At 41.9% G+C, this 14,186-nt stretch overlaps 1 protein-coding gene across 2 annotated transcripts in view; it reads right to left on the bottom strand.

The window, feature by feature from the left end:
- The window catches only part of satb2 (SATB homeobox 2), a 43,533-nt gene extending 34,043 nt beyond the window's left edge, over positions 1–9,490 (bottom strand). For both annotated transcript variants that reach the window (XM_019270135.2, XM_019270133.2), the window contains exon 1: positions 8,753–9,490. The gene's annotated coding sequence lies outside the window, so the exon portion shown is untranslated. The remainder of the gene's footprint in view (positions 1–8,752) is intronic.
- Positions 9,491–14,186: the final 4,696 nt, after the last annotated feature.

Genomic DNA, 14,186 nt, shown 5'->3' on the forward strand with positions numbered 1-14,186 from the left:
TTAAGGGATAAAGAATACAGGAAACCGATTTTTATGGAGCAGAAGTGGATGCTATCATTTGGATTTAACTGTACAGCGATGAACTAACACATACTATCTGAGTGGTACAAGAAATCTTCTTCCTCTGTGCTGTATATGTTATGCAAGCTCTATTAAAAACACATCAATGAGCCACTCTGTTCTGGGTGACACATATTCCATCATTACCATGAACACTGCAGTTCATTTTGACTCGATCTCACCTCACCTGCTGCTGTGAACACTGACCAGAGCAATAAATATGTATTAATATACAGCTGAAAATAGTCCCCGACAAATGAACTCTTCACTCCTCTTTGAGTGTGCTAAAAAACTACACTTCCCAGCTGTTTAAGGACATGGAGCCTTTTTAAAAATCTGATTTGTGACCCATTTTTTAAAGTTTTATGTCTTTAGTAAAGACTTTTAGAAATTGTCGGTTTTGGTCTTTTCATGGAATTTGTTGATAATAAGAAAAATCACGAATAACACCAGCTTTATCCGTTAGTGTCAGGATTTAATTAAAGAGTTGAAACAAAAGAGACAAAAGACATCCTTTATCAGTGTTTGTTGAGACTGTAAACGAGGCGGTGACAGTGTACGATCACTGTGTGTTTGTGTTTAATATGTATGAGTACATATACATCATAACATGCATAGCCACAACCCCCAACATGTACACACACATTCATGAGGGGTCGGTGTCCCCTGATAAGGGAGCGTCAGCCAAATGTCTTATATAGGGTAATGCCATTAGAAACGCTGCCAGGGCCAGACAGGGGACACACGCCAATGTATCAAAGAGCAGCCGGCTCGCTCAGGCCAAATGGACTGCTTTTATTTACATACGAGCCCCTGGACAATATCTGCCAGCATGTGTGACCCTCGGTGAAGAGAGAGAGATTAGAAAGTGGAAAATTTGGTGAGAAGTGAGCAAGCATAGAGCTAGTGAGTAGATGTGAGTGGAAAAACAGCAAGGGTCTCTGCGCGGAGTGACATTGGCCAGCAATTCAGCAGAACAAATGAGGGAGAATCCGTGGTTATTGTTTGAGTGTGGCATATTCCACAGTGCTTGATTAGAAACTGCCCACCCCCCTCACTTTTGAATATTTCTACAGCTTTTACTGCACCAGCTGCCGTAACTCTGAACAAAAGACATCTTGTGTGGTGTTGTCTCTCTGTCTTCCTCCTCCTCTTTCGCTCCCTCTTCTCTCTACCTTCCATACCGACTCTCGTTCTTACACCAACAACAACAACACAACAGCTGAAAAACACCATCCACCACAAGAAGAAAAAAAACTCTCAGTCTGAGAAGTATTAAGAGCTTGGGCGAAATTTCAAAATGAATAATAAATTAAAAACATTAGCTTTGGCATGATTAAAAAGGGTGGGGGAGACAAAGAGGCCAAAAAATGTAAGTGGCAGAGTTTAATAAAAGTGGCTTAAAAAAAGAAAACAAGTTCAAAGAGTTACACTGAATGGAAAGCAATGACTTTCAATGTGAGTCGAGTGGTAGCTATAATTCACAATGTGAGGCTTTGCTGAGAAAAAGGGAGGCTTTGCAAATAAATCTAACCGCTAACAATGTTGTAGCTATAATAAAGAACAACTGAATATAATAGAACACTGAAACAAACTCACTGCTGCTGTTCACACAGCGCCGCTCCATCAGTGTGATGATCTGACCTGAGACAGAGCAGCGAGGTCGAACCTGAGACCTGATTTTAATTTTGCATTTTTCACCTCTGCTTAAAAAAAGAATCCTCCAGATGATACTGGAGTGTATCACACACAGGTCCTAACCTGTCCTAGCTCCCACCCCGCTACTGACGATCCCTATCAACACCCGGCCTCGCCGACATCTCAACAATCTAACCTGGGACACACGTGCATGCACACACATGCACTATAACAGATACTCACAGTTTCCCAGCATCATCTAATCTCTGAACACATCCTGCATCAATTACACTTCATTTGGTATTTGACCTGAGAGATTAAGAATTTTATCAGGCTGCATTTTTCTTTTTTTGTCAGCCCTCGCTCACTCAGGAGATAAGTCTGAACAACAACAACAAGTATTACCACGTCCAATGATTACCGGGTCATGTACAGTCGCACCAAACATACTTTTAAGCATGAGTGTGTGTACGTGTCAATGACAAGAATAATGAATAATGAATATAATGATATAATGATATAATGATAATGAATGGCAGTGTGGTGAACACAGTTCTAATAATATAACATAGAGTCTAAATATAAGCACGGCACATTAATAAACATGTAAATATGTCCTTATATCTGCTCACAGCTGCATCACAGAGTGTTGTGGCTGTTTGGGTAGAGCAAGGGAGCACTTTAGATTTTCTCCCTTTGCAGGAAAGTTACATGAAGGTTGATAAAGGTGCTGTCAGTCAGTTCTGTCTCTGCAATATATCTTACAGCTGGCATCTCATCATGTAATATATTGAGTGTAGGCATGTCAGACCATAGACAGTCAACATACAGATTTGTCTGTGCTGTAGGGCTGACACCATATCAGATTGTCATGGCAGAGAGGATTCACGACAACCATTCTATCATGATATCTATATAAAATTAGAAGAAAAATAAAAGTCAAATTCTTTAACTTTAACTTCAACAGCTTTAACTTTTTTGTGCTTTGTTTTTTGACAAATGTGAGAAAAACTAATGTAGGGCGTGCAGAGTGTATGTACACATAAACATAACTCGGGGTAACGCACAGAGTGAGAAGGCTTTGGATTATTTATGATATATGAGTTAGTTAGTAACATTTTTCATCATCATTTCTTCGATGTGGTATATTGTACGTGTTTACTTCAAAGCACAGCACAGAGCTGAATTAGCTGGTGTGGCTGAGGGTGTGGGTGTGCGCGACAGTACCACGGGAACATTGTCTGTCACAGACTGATAAATGCTAATCTATTTATGCAATTATTATGGGCGTGTTGAGCAATAACCTTTTGTTCTGAAGAGCGTCTTTAAACAAATGTGGGCCCGACTTGATAACATATGACAGAAGATGACATGTGCACGGCTCTGACTCTAACATTGTGGGTTTGGCGACACTGATATCAGGCTTCAAACGCAATGATTGTTATCATCTATATCCTTAAACCATTTGTTTGATAAGGTGTGTGATATTAACTATCACACACCTTATCAAACAGTTAATAAAGAGGCGATAAGAGGAACTGTTACATACTGCTATGGAAACGGATACCAAATGTAATGTCTTTTGATAAGGACGGGGTTATGACACATTTCCCAATTTATTGCTGTCTGGCCAACTTTCATCCCTCTCACTGCTCAATTAATTATTAATAATTTTTATTAAAACCTGCAAATTATTGAAAACATAACTGCTACGAGACTGTGAGAAGACACTCTGCTGTGTTTGTCCCGCATTGTGTTTGATACTGGGACAAGCTCGCGTTCTTGATGATAAGCCACTATCAAATTTCACATTATTACACGTTCTAGACATAACAAATACATACTGAGGGCCAAAGACAAGATTGCAGAGCAAAAAATGTCGACACACCCAAAGAAATAGAAGAGTAGGACACAACAACAAACACACCTATAAACAATATGTCCAGCTCAAAGACGTAAACACACACAAACAGAGGCTAACATGTAATTCAAAGCCAGTCTAAACTCTACAAATCAGACGGCTGACAAACACTGATTGGTAGTCCCATCCATTTGAAAGACATACGGTATAATGAGTGGTGGAAAGAAGTGTAAAGTGGGAGCTGCAGCAGAGGAACTGCAGAAAGCTGCTTTCTACTTTTTAATTCTAACTTTATTTGAGTTTATTTCTATTTCCGCCTCTCTCTCTCTCTATCTCTCTCTCTCTCTCTCTCTCTCTCTCTCTCTCTCTCTGTCTGTCTCGTGCCTGTATTTATATATTTATTTATTCTGCCTCACCTGGATGAGGTTTGGAAAAACACTTTTAGTTGCATCCAGCTGTGTTAATGTCAGGCCTCTAATGAAGCAACACTTGTGCAAAATATAAAGAAGAAAAACACTCCTCAGTCCATGTATGCTTCAGAGACGCAACGAAGAAGAAATCTGTTTTGATGTTGCTTCCTGCCTTCCAACTCCACACACACACCGACACACACACACACACACACACCGACACACACACACCGACACACACACACACACACACACACACACACCTCTTCACTGTAATCCCATTGTGATAAGTTCTGAGCGTACAGGAAACAGAGAGCGGTAAGTGCTGCAGCTCTTAAAACGCCGAGATTTCAAAGAAGAGAGAAGCAGGACAGTAATTGTGGATGAAAAGTTAACGCAATTAGCCAGACAGCAAGAAGAGAAATCCAACGGATCTCAAAGCGTTAGTAAGAAACACGACTAACCTCTACCGCTGCAGAGCTGGAGAGAGTAAGCCAAACCTACACTTACATGCCTGTCCTGCTCTAACTGCCTCTCTGGTATCTCTTTCACCGTTAGGATACGTGTCTGTTAATGAAGAGGCATGCAAACCAGAGAGAGAGACAGAGACACAGAGAGAGAGAGACTTATGAGAGCATTATTAGCACTGATAACTGGGGAGGCGTCACCTATAGGGAAATATTCAGACACGGCTGTTCTTCCCGTTCGAGATCCACTTTTATAGCAGGGTAATCAAGCTATTGGTTAATGCTTGGCTCTGCAGCATAGATAAAAGGCAGGAGGAGGGAGGGGGGGGGTGATATTAAAAGCCCTGCTGTCACACAAGCACACATACATGTATGCACAGGGAGGGACAGACATACGTCTTGAAATGTCTGCTGTTAACACTTCCATTGCAATTAATGTGCAACACAACGGGCAGAAAAGGACTCAGATTATTACAACTATTCTCAAATTAGTTTTTTAACGTCTGAAAACAAAATGGGAACAACATGAAACTTTTTTATGTGGCTGTTTATGAGAAATGATTGCTGTTAGGGAAGGTTACATTATTGTGGAATTTGCCGTTTATGGCCATCAGATGTGTTACTGTGAGAGTGTTGTGATGTGGAGAGAGCTGGTGTGAGGGGAAGAGAGACCTTTATGGCAAACACACACGCTAATACACAACTTCTTTTTTTGTAGTCTCTGGAGAGGGTCCACGAGCTCAAACACACACACACCACACACACACACACACACACACACACACTCTTATACAGAGGGAAAATAACCGGGGCGAGACGAGGGCCTCCTGGCAAACATGTTTGGCTCTCTTGTAAACATCTCATTTGATAATATGGGATGAAGAGTTAACAGCGAGCATTTATAGCCTCGCCCTTCCAGCTAGAGGATGCACACGCATGCTTAAACACACTCATCTGTACACACACACACACACACACACACACACACACACACACACAGACAGACACTAAGCCACACTAACCACAGCCAGCATGCTACACAGACTCTCTGCTTTAACACTTCCAGGGACCACACACTGACTCAGAATATAGCCACACACAGCAGAGACAAATCAGAGTGAGAGGCACAAACACACATCATGTACAGTGCAGGGGGGCAGGGGGCGTCGGTGGACAAAATAATAGTGATATAAGAGTGATGAAGCTTTTGTTACGTGAGTAACTGTAAAGGACACAAAGTGCATTGCGTCATAAGGGGTTCCTGTTATTTTGTCCACCCCTGTACATTCATAAACACACATGCAGATACACAATGATGCTTAACGAAAATGGTCACAAGGTAATTCACTCTAACATCCACACACAAACACAGACACACACACACATACACTGCATGCACACACCAATGCCAAACCCATCCACCACAGCTCACACCAGCCTCACCAGAATGGGAATAACTGTGGAGTAAGGGGGGAGGGGAGGAGGACGGGAAGGGGAGGGGGCAAGCTAGAAAAATGGAGAGCTCAGGTCTGAGCGTCCAAGTGCCGGAGCTTTCGCTCTTTAACTTTAAAAGACACAAAGTTATCATGGACAGCCATGAAAGACGCTGAATGAGAGACGATGAGTGACAGAGGAGCATCATCATCAGCATCATCAGCAGAGCTCCTCTCTGCTCACAGAGATACTCTGTCTAATCAGCTGTTTAATAGTGCAGACACATCCTTATTATGTGTGAACAGAGCTGGGTTGGAGTAAGATGGAGTCACTGAAAAGTTGGATTTGGATTATTATTAGATTATTAGGTTCATAAATGACCCAGCTGTGATTATTAGACAATAAAGTGACGATGATCTTTAAAAAGTTTATAAAAATAAATAAATAATAATAATAATAAATATCACCTAATCACAGAAAAAACGATGGCAAGCTAAGAAAACTTCATTATATGCATGAAATCTCAGACCATAAATAATTTGCGCATCACATCAGCGTCACAAATCTCCGCAGCACACTTTGCGGCAGAGTGAAAAAAAAAAAAGAATATGAAGTCTGTGCGTTTCACTGGAAGCCAAAGAAAATATGTGTTTCCCACTTTTTGATACACATTAACGAGCCTTCACGTCCTGACAGAGTCTGCGCGGCCCGTCAACTTTTTTTTAACCATCTGAACAAACTTTAAACCGACAGGCGGGCCTGCAGAAAGACTCCCATCAGCGCAGCTGAAACGAATTGGTTTCTCCTCGCGGTTACCTCCACACACAGAAAAAAGAAAAAAAGAAAAGGAACAAAACTCTAGACCTTTATATTTTATTATTTGCTGTTATTTCATTAGATTTTTCTCTGATGGGCGCCTCACGCGGAGGACAAAATGGTGACAGCGTGGCCTGATAACGCGTCACGTTATTTTTTGGATTCATTATTAATTATTATAATTATATTCTCCCTCTGACGCGCGTAAAAAGATTTAATTCTTTTAGCTCTAATTATTCTAATGATTATCACTTTACCTGCTCAGGTGAGAGTGACGTGTGTGGACAGAAGCTGGACTCTCGTGTGTTTGACTGTGTGAGAAAACGGCTGTAAACACAAACGCTGTTTGAAATCTTGGTGTTTTTTTAGAGACGGGGAGAGAAGTGAGTCAGCCTGCTGGGTCACAGAGGACGAAAGGCTCCAGTTTAGGACTGAAAGTAGCTGCTGTCAACGTAACGACTGTTTCACAGAGAAAAACAACAAATGAATCAAATACATTTAAGAAACGAGAGGCGGAAACAGACGGCCTGACTGTTCTGACACTGTGTGCGTAAAAGCTGTCGTCTGACCTGCGTGTGAGGCTTTTATTCAAATTCATATTTTTAAAATGTGCATTAACGTGCAGGTTTGATTTCTTTTATGTTTGCTGCAGGCCTAACTTTTGCTCTTGACTTGACGGACTGCAGAAGGACTGTTTCTCATTTGGAGCCAAACGCATTTGGCTTCAGTTTCCTCTGATTGCGCAGAGCGAACTGGAGGCCTTGTTACTCCCAGACTTCTTCAGTCCTGTTCAGACATGAGCTCTGGGATCTGTGTAAACTTATGCATGTTTTTCTGATCATTTTCCACATATTGTGATGCTATCTTCACCCTGAGGCTGCTGCTGGACTGTTTAATGGAGGGTTTAATGTCCTATGTCGTGCGCAGGTTAAAACGCTTGGCCCGTGCTCTGCTCTTCTCTGTCCCCTTGGTGTGTTTTCTGTTGCGTTCATGTGTGAATATGCAGCTTCAAACTTTTTGAACTCTTGCTGTGTTAAACAGTAACAGCAGTCTCATCCTGGTCATTAATTATCTCTGAAAAGTTAAAAAGTCACAAAGTGCTGCAGTGACGCTCTGACGCATATTACCACGTTTTCTTATTTCTCATTAAAAGATTTCTTTTTGACACACACACAAGCACACACACACACACACACACACACACACACACACACACACACACACACACACACACACACACACACCACCACCACCACACACAGCTATGGCCGAACGTACGTCGTGATGTAAATGTTCGTGTCTATAAATCAAAACCCTTCTGCCAAAGCACCAACACAAGCTTCAAAAGCACTCACAAACATTCACAGAATTCTTAATAACTAAATATGATTATGAAGATGAATCTCATATTAGTTATACTGATAAAATTAATGATCACTTACTAATATTTCGTAAAAAGAAAAATAATAATAGTAATAGTAGTAATAATTTTACTTCAGGACACAGCAAAGTGTCAAGAAGGTGAAATATATCATGAGCAAATTCACAGTAAATGTGGTTAATATCTGTAAAGAATAAAAAATAAAAAATAAATAAAAAAGCTGAACTAAAAAAATCAATCTTATATTATTAAAAAAACATGATGAATAATGTTGAAAAACAATAACTATTATTGTAGAAATGAACAATGTCTGCATGTCAGATATTATCAGATTAATAAGTCAAACCTAAAATAACAATGATAATAATTGTAATAATAATATAATAATACAATTATTATTTTAATAATGGTTGCAATATTATTATTAGTAGTAGTATTTGTATTATTATTAATATTATTATTATCATTATTATTATTACTACTACTATTATTATTATTATTATTATTATTATTATTATTATTATTATTTGGAAGTCACTTTGCTCTCACTTCCATCATCAGTTTTTATTTCCAGCCTTCTTTTTAAATCTTTCATCATTTATGTTCACTTAGAATTTACAGCCACTTTCAATCGTGTGTGTGTGTGTGTGTGTGTGTGTGTGTGTGTGTGTGTGTCACCACTCACTGTTTACGGCGTGTCTGAAGCGCTGCTGGCCGCTGAGGAGGCTCTGTCCATTGATCAGGAGTATTGAATCCAGGGCTGAGCTTTGGTTCGGCTCCTGGATACACGGCCGATCACGCTGGTACTGTGTTGACGCTGGACTCGTCGGAACCGGATGGTGGACCCCGGAGAGCCACGAAAAAAAAAAAAGTTAGTAACTGGTGGCGGTGTGTGTCTGTGTGTGAGAGCGACGATAGCGCGCAACTAGCGGCGGAGCGGCGAGTGGAGAGGTGGACGGACGCGGGAGGTCGACGGAGGATGCTCGTCTCTGAGGAAGTTGTAGCAGAGAGAGAGAGAGAGAGAGAGAGAGAGAGAGAGAGAGAGAGAGAGAGAGAGCGGCACAGCTCGGTCCTGAAGCCGTGGACTCTGCTGGCGGACCGGAGCGCACAGACAAACTTGATATTCTGGATGCAGTCTGGACCTGGTTTTGTCCTCCCTTCACGCGTCTGTCCGGCTTTTAGCTCAAAGCGGGTCTCGGTGGTAAAAGTGTGCCGTCCTCTGAACTCATGGCTTCATCCTCTGAAGAGAGAGAAAAAGAAAAAGGACGCGACACCGCCGGGAAAACACTCGTGTGGAAACCAAACAGACAACCCGGAAGAAACCAAACCGAACTGACCGACAAGCAAACAGCACCGTCTGGGTTACTGAACGAGCGGGATTAGTCGGCGCAGAGGACCGGGTTCTAATCAGAGTGTGTCACTTTCAATCTTTCCTGTGCCAACGGGCGCACTGACTGATAGAGGGAGGAGAGAAGGGAGGAGAGACAAAGAGAGAGGGAAGGGAGGGAGGAGAGGGGGCGTCAAAAGAAAACTATTCTGACCCATGAAAGCGTTCTGTGGGCCGGATCTGCTCATAGGACTCATACAATAATATAAAAGTGTCCATAGAACTTTTTCCTCTTCTCGTAAACAGTCCTTGGAGTGTTTACAGACTGGAGACTCCAAACACCTTCAGATTAGAGGGTTAGTCCACGGCCTCACTGCTTCTTTCAGACCTTTAAATGTCTGCTTTGTCTTTTACAAAGAGTTGCGTAATAAATTGTCTAAATCAGACAGTGTGTGTGTGTGTGTGTGTGTGTGTGTGTGTGTGTGTGTGTGTGTGTGTGTGTGTGTGATTATCAGAGAGACCTTTGACATTAGAAAGTTGTTACTTTTCCACGATGAGCAGATTTCTGTCTGCGCAGCAGGAACTTATCGAGCTGCTATCAGCCCGCTTTAATATTTTCACACGTCAGTATCATCAGCGCAGATAGTCCGCCCATGTTGAAGTCCACGCACTGTCAATAAGTAGCCTAATAATAAGTCAAAGATGAGCTCTATCTGCCCCTGCTCTTTACTGACGAGATGCCCTGTCAGGAGGAGGTCACGCCTCTCCGCCCTGTCTTAGATTTGTGAGTCAACAGCAGACTCAAATTCAAAAGGTAAAGTTCTCCTGACTCCAAAACATCCTGGATGGTCCCTGAACGCGTCATTCTTCACGTTGATTTAACTCTAACAGCAGCTGTGCACGAGGCCCGGCCCGCGAGCCCAGCTCGGCTCGGTTCTGCTGAAAATGTTCAACTCAAAATCCCACGAGTGAAAATCACAGAGAAACACTCAGCATGCGTGACAGAAATGAATACTTCAATTTAATGTGCTGATGGATGTTAATTATATTAACCATAAATAATTATACATTGTGATTATATGCACATTATTATATAATAACAGATGGCATATTTTAATACAACAGTGATATTAATAATAGTAATAATAACAATAGCTGATATTTTAAGTATTAAGTTATTTTACATTACACATTACATTATATATATATATGTGTACTATATTATCATGAATAATATTATACTATTATTAACAGTCCAGTGGTCTGATGTGTGAGTGTATGTCAGTGTATAATGTCAGTGAATATTTGAATATATTTTAATACTTTTAAGCAATTCCTCTTTCTGATTTCCGTCTCCTGTCATATTTACATGCAGCTCTGTGTCGATGGCCTGACTAACAAGAGAGTCTTTCATACACATTTTAACAAGAGCATGCGCAACCCCGGTTGAGCAACCCAGTTGAAGCCACAGGTTTGCAACATCTGCCGCGCTGTGACTGTGCGTAAAAAGGCGCCCGAGCATGTTTGGCTGCAGCGTGGAGAGCCTGTGTTAATGTGAGGGGAACCGCGGCGGGCACCAGTGAGAGGTGGTGTGGTGGGGTGGTGGGGCGGGGGGGCGGATTACTGCTCGCTCCCGGCCTCTAGGTGGATGTCAACTACAGCGGGGGTCCACTACAAGAGCGCGCGGGGACCGTTCCGCGTGTGTGAGTCGCCAAAACGTACACGCATACTTTCCAGGAAAGAGCTGCGATTCGAGGCTGCTCAGGCCTGAGCTGTGTGTGCTGCTGATCAATAACAGGTAGAAGTCTGAATATTGTTGAGAATGGAATGGTAAATGATCCAGATTAGAACCGGACCTGCAGCTTTCATCCACATTAAAAGTCTGACTCTCCACATTTACACACATATTTGAGGCATTAGTCTCGCGCACTGCACCAGGAGTCACCGTCACCACTGTACCAAACCCGTCAAAAACAGTAAAGCACACTCACTTACACACACACACACACACACACACTCACCTCTGTGCTCACGCAGCCCGGTTATCAGCGTGCGTTAGGACACCTGGCAGCTCTGCTGCTCTCACAGATGCGAAGTCAGAATTAAGTGGAAACAGGCACGTGGCTCAGAGCCAATCCGCTCCTCGCTGCTCATTCGTCAATATTATTAAATATGATAATGACGAGGCTGATGATGAAGATGATGGTGTGGATGCGCGCGCGTGAGAGCGTGAGGAACGCATGCAGGGCCTTTTCTGACTGACTGTGCGTGTGCGTGAGAAAGTGATACTCAGCTAAACATGCCAATTTGTAATTCACGTGCACACACACTACCTGACACACACACTTAACCTCCGGGGTACATTTCTGCCTCTTAGTGTGAAAACTGTGGCCGCTGGAGACTCGGGAACTTTTTATCGACCCGCTGACCAACAAAAAAAAAGAGCATTTTTTCATAAAAGAGTCAAAGAGATGAACAGGTTGGCTTTTTATGACTTCATTTCATCGTAAAGACTCATTAGAGGTTGACAATGAAAACGCTGTTATGGTTTAAAGTTTTATTTCTCTGGTAAAGTGTCTGCGGATTTCAAGCTCCAAACTGAGCTGTGCGCTTTATTTCGATTCATAACGGACAATTTATTCTCTTTAAATGTAATAACATTTAATAATCACTCCTGGTGAGTCTCATAAATATTTCGTTTGTTTTGTCCCTGTGTGTGTGACGACGTGAAGACACACGTAGAGCATTTTTTGATTAATCCAGAACTTTTATTTTGAAATCAAATATTGAATCATTGCAGTTATAAGAAGTGGACCAGGTCCAGACTGTAAATGTCAACTTTCAATTCACCCAACAAGTCAAATATGAGAAAAATAAAGTATGAGAATGTATTTCTTTTAAAATATTTCATCTTTTTGTCTCACTGTGTCAAATAAAGTGTCCTCCGCCTGCAGAGCGCCCGTGCAGCGGGCAGCGTGCGCGTTGTGGACACGAGCGCACTGCAGCTATTTATTCAAAGAAATGTTCTGTTAACTAAACTGCATCATCATGTGCGTCTCATTTCATTGTGCACACACATTCGGGTTGTAGCAGGCGTCGTGAATTATTGAAGTCCCGGTTGGGAATCGTTTGCCTGCATGCGGAGCTTCTCCGCTGCATCACTTACCAACTCCTTCCCTCTATTTTCCATTTCTTGGGGAAGTTGGAATCTAAGAACGAGCTCAAACAAGCGTGAAAAAAGGCCCCACGGTGCCGTGAAGTGGAATGAAATATTGATCCCAGAAATAACCCCGATAGAAAACAAATTGAGAGAGCTGCTGTGAATTATTGAAGTGACTCTGCGTCCGACATGACAGTGACTGCTGCAGAGCACAGCGATCTTACACTTATTAAAAACACATTTGTCGCATAGGTAAGTGGAGTGTGTGTGTGCGTGTGTGTGTGTGTGTGTGTGTGTGTGTGTGTGTGTGTGTGTGTGTGTGTGTGTGTGTGTGTGTGTGTGTGTGTGTGCGTGCCCCCACCTCATCCCTCCAGAGTTTTTTTTTTTTTTTAAAGAAGCAGCAGAATGAAAATAATAACAGACTTTTTTATGTTTCACATCCGCAGCAGGAAGACTTACAGAGAGTGATGGTGATTTGAAGCAGAGCACACAACTCATTTTAAATTCAAGAAGTCAGCACAATCACTGAGAGAAGAATGGACGTGGACTAGATCAAACATTAATAAATAATAACCAAAGTCCGCTTCAGACCCGATTTCATATCACAGAGGAGGCGATCAAAACTAAATCCACTCATCTCTCACTCCATTCTTTCATCCCGATGACAAAACTCTCCGTTTCCTTTCCAGGAAAGAAACACATTCTCTTCTTCTTTTGTTCACATTGGTTGGTTTCTTCCTGCTTTCATCGCACATGATGGCTCTTCATTTAACACCACTCGTGTCATGTCCTCTGTCTGTGTGTCTGTCTGTGTGTGTCTGTCTGTGTGTGTGTGTGTGTTTGAAGCGGTCTGACTCCAGCCGGCTGTTGTCACCTTGTTAAGTGTGGGACTGAGAACAAACAGGGCAGCATCATTTGTGCAAACAGCGCGGCTGTGTGGTGGAGAGGGAAAGAAAGAGAGGAGAGAGTCCACAGGAGAGAGTCCACGACACTGAGCCTCCATCAGTGTCACATCAAATCAGACATGATTAATATAATATATTGATTTCATTTAGCAGAGGGAGAAATATTCAATATACTCATCAGCCACCAGGATACAGACAGAGGCCGTCACATGCAGCAGGTGAGCAGGCTGTGAAGTGTAGACGCGTCAGAATCCGTTCAGCCATGAATCAGTTTTCAGAAGAACTGATCAATATTTAAATATTTTGATATTTAAATTAAGACCCTGGTGAACTGATATCAGCACAAAAGCAGCAGACAGATACAGAGAGCCCGAAGCTGATCACAGATCAGACATTTCTTCATAAATTCATACATTCAGCTCTGAGGGTTCAACAGGCTTCAGACACGCAACGAAAATATGTGTCAAATTCTAATGTTGTCTGACAGAACGACCTGTCCTATATATTATTATCGATGTGTCTAAATGAGTATGTAATATATATATCAGCACAAAACATGACTTTGCGAACAAAAAGAAGAAGAAACGTCATGAAATGAATGTAGTAATGTTGAAACAATAACATCATTCAACACGAACAAATCCGACATAATTAGGCCAATTATTTATTTCACCAATAACAAATATATACTCATCTCTCATCTCCATCATACTCCTGTTTCTCTCCC

This window comes from Larimichthys crocea, chromosome XVIII (genome assembly GCF_000972845.2).
Source record: "Larimichthys crocea isolate SSNF chromosome XVIII, L_crocea_2.0, whole genome shotgun sequence".
NCBI lineage: Eukaryota > Metazoa > Chordata > Actinopteri > Sciaenidae > Larimichthys > Larimichthys crocea.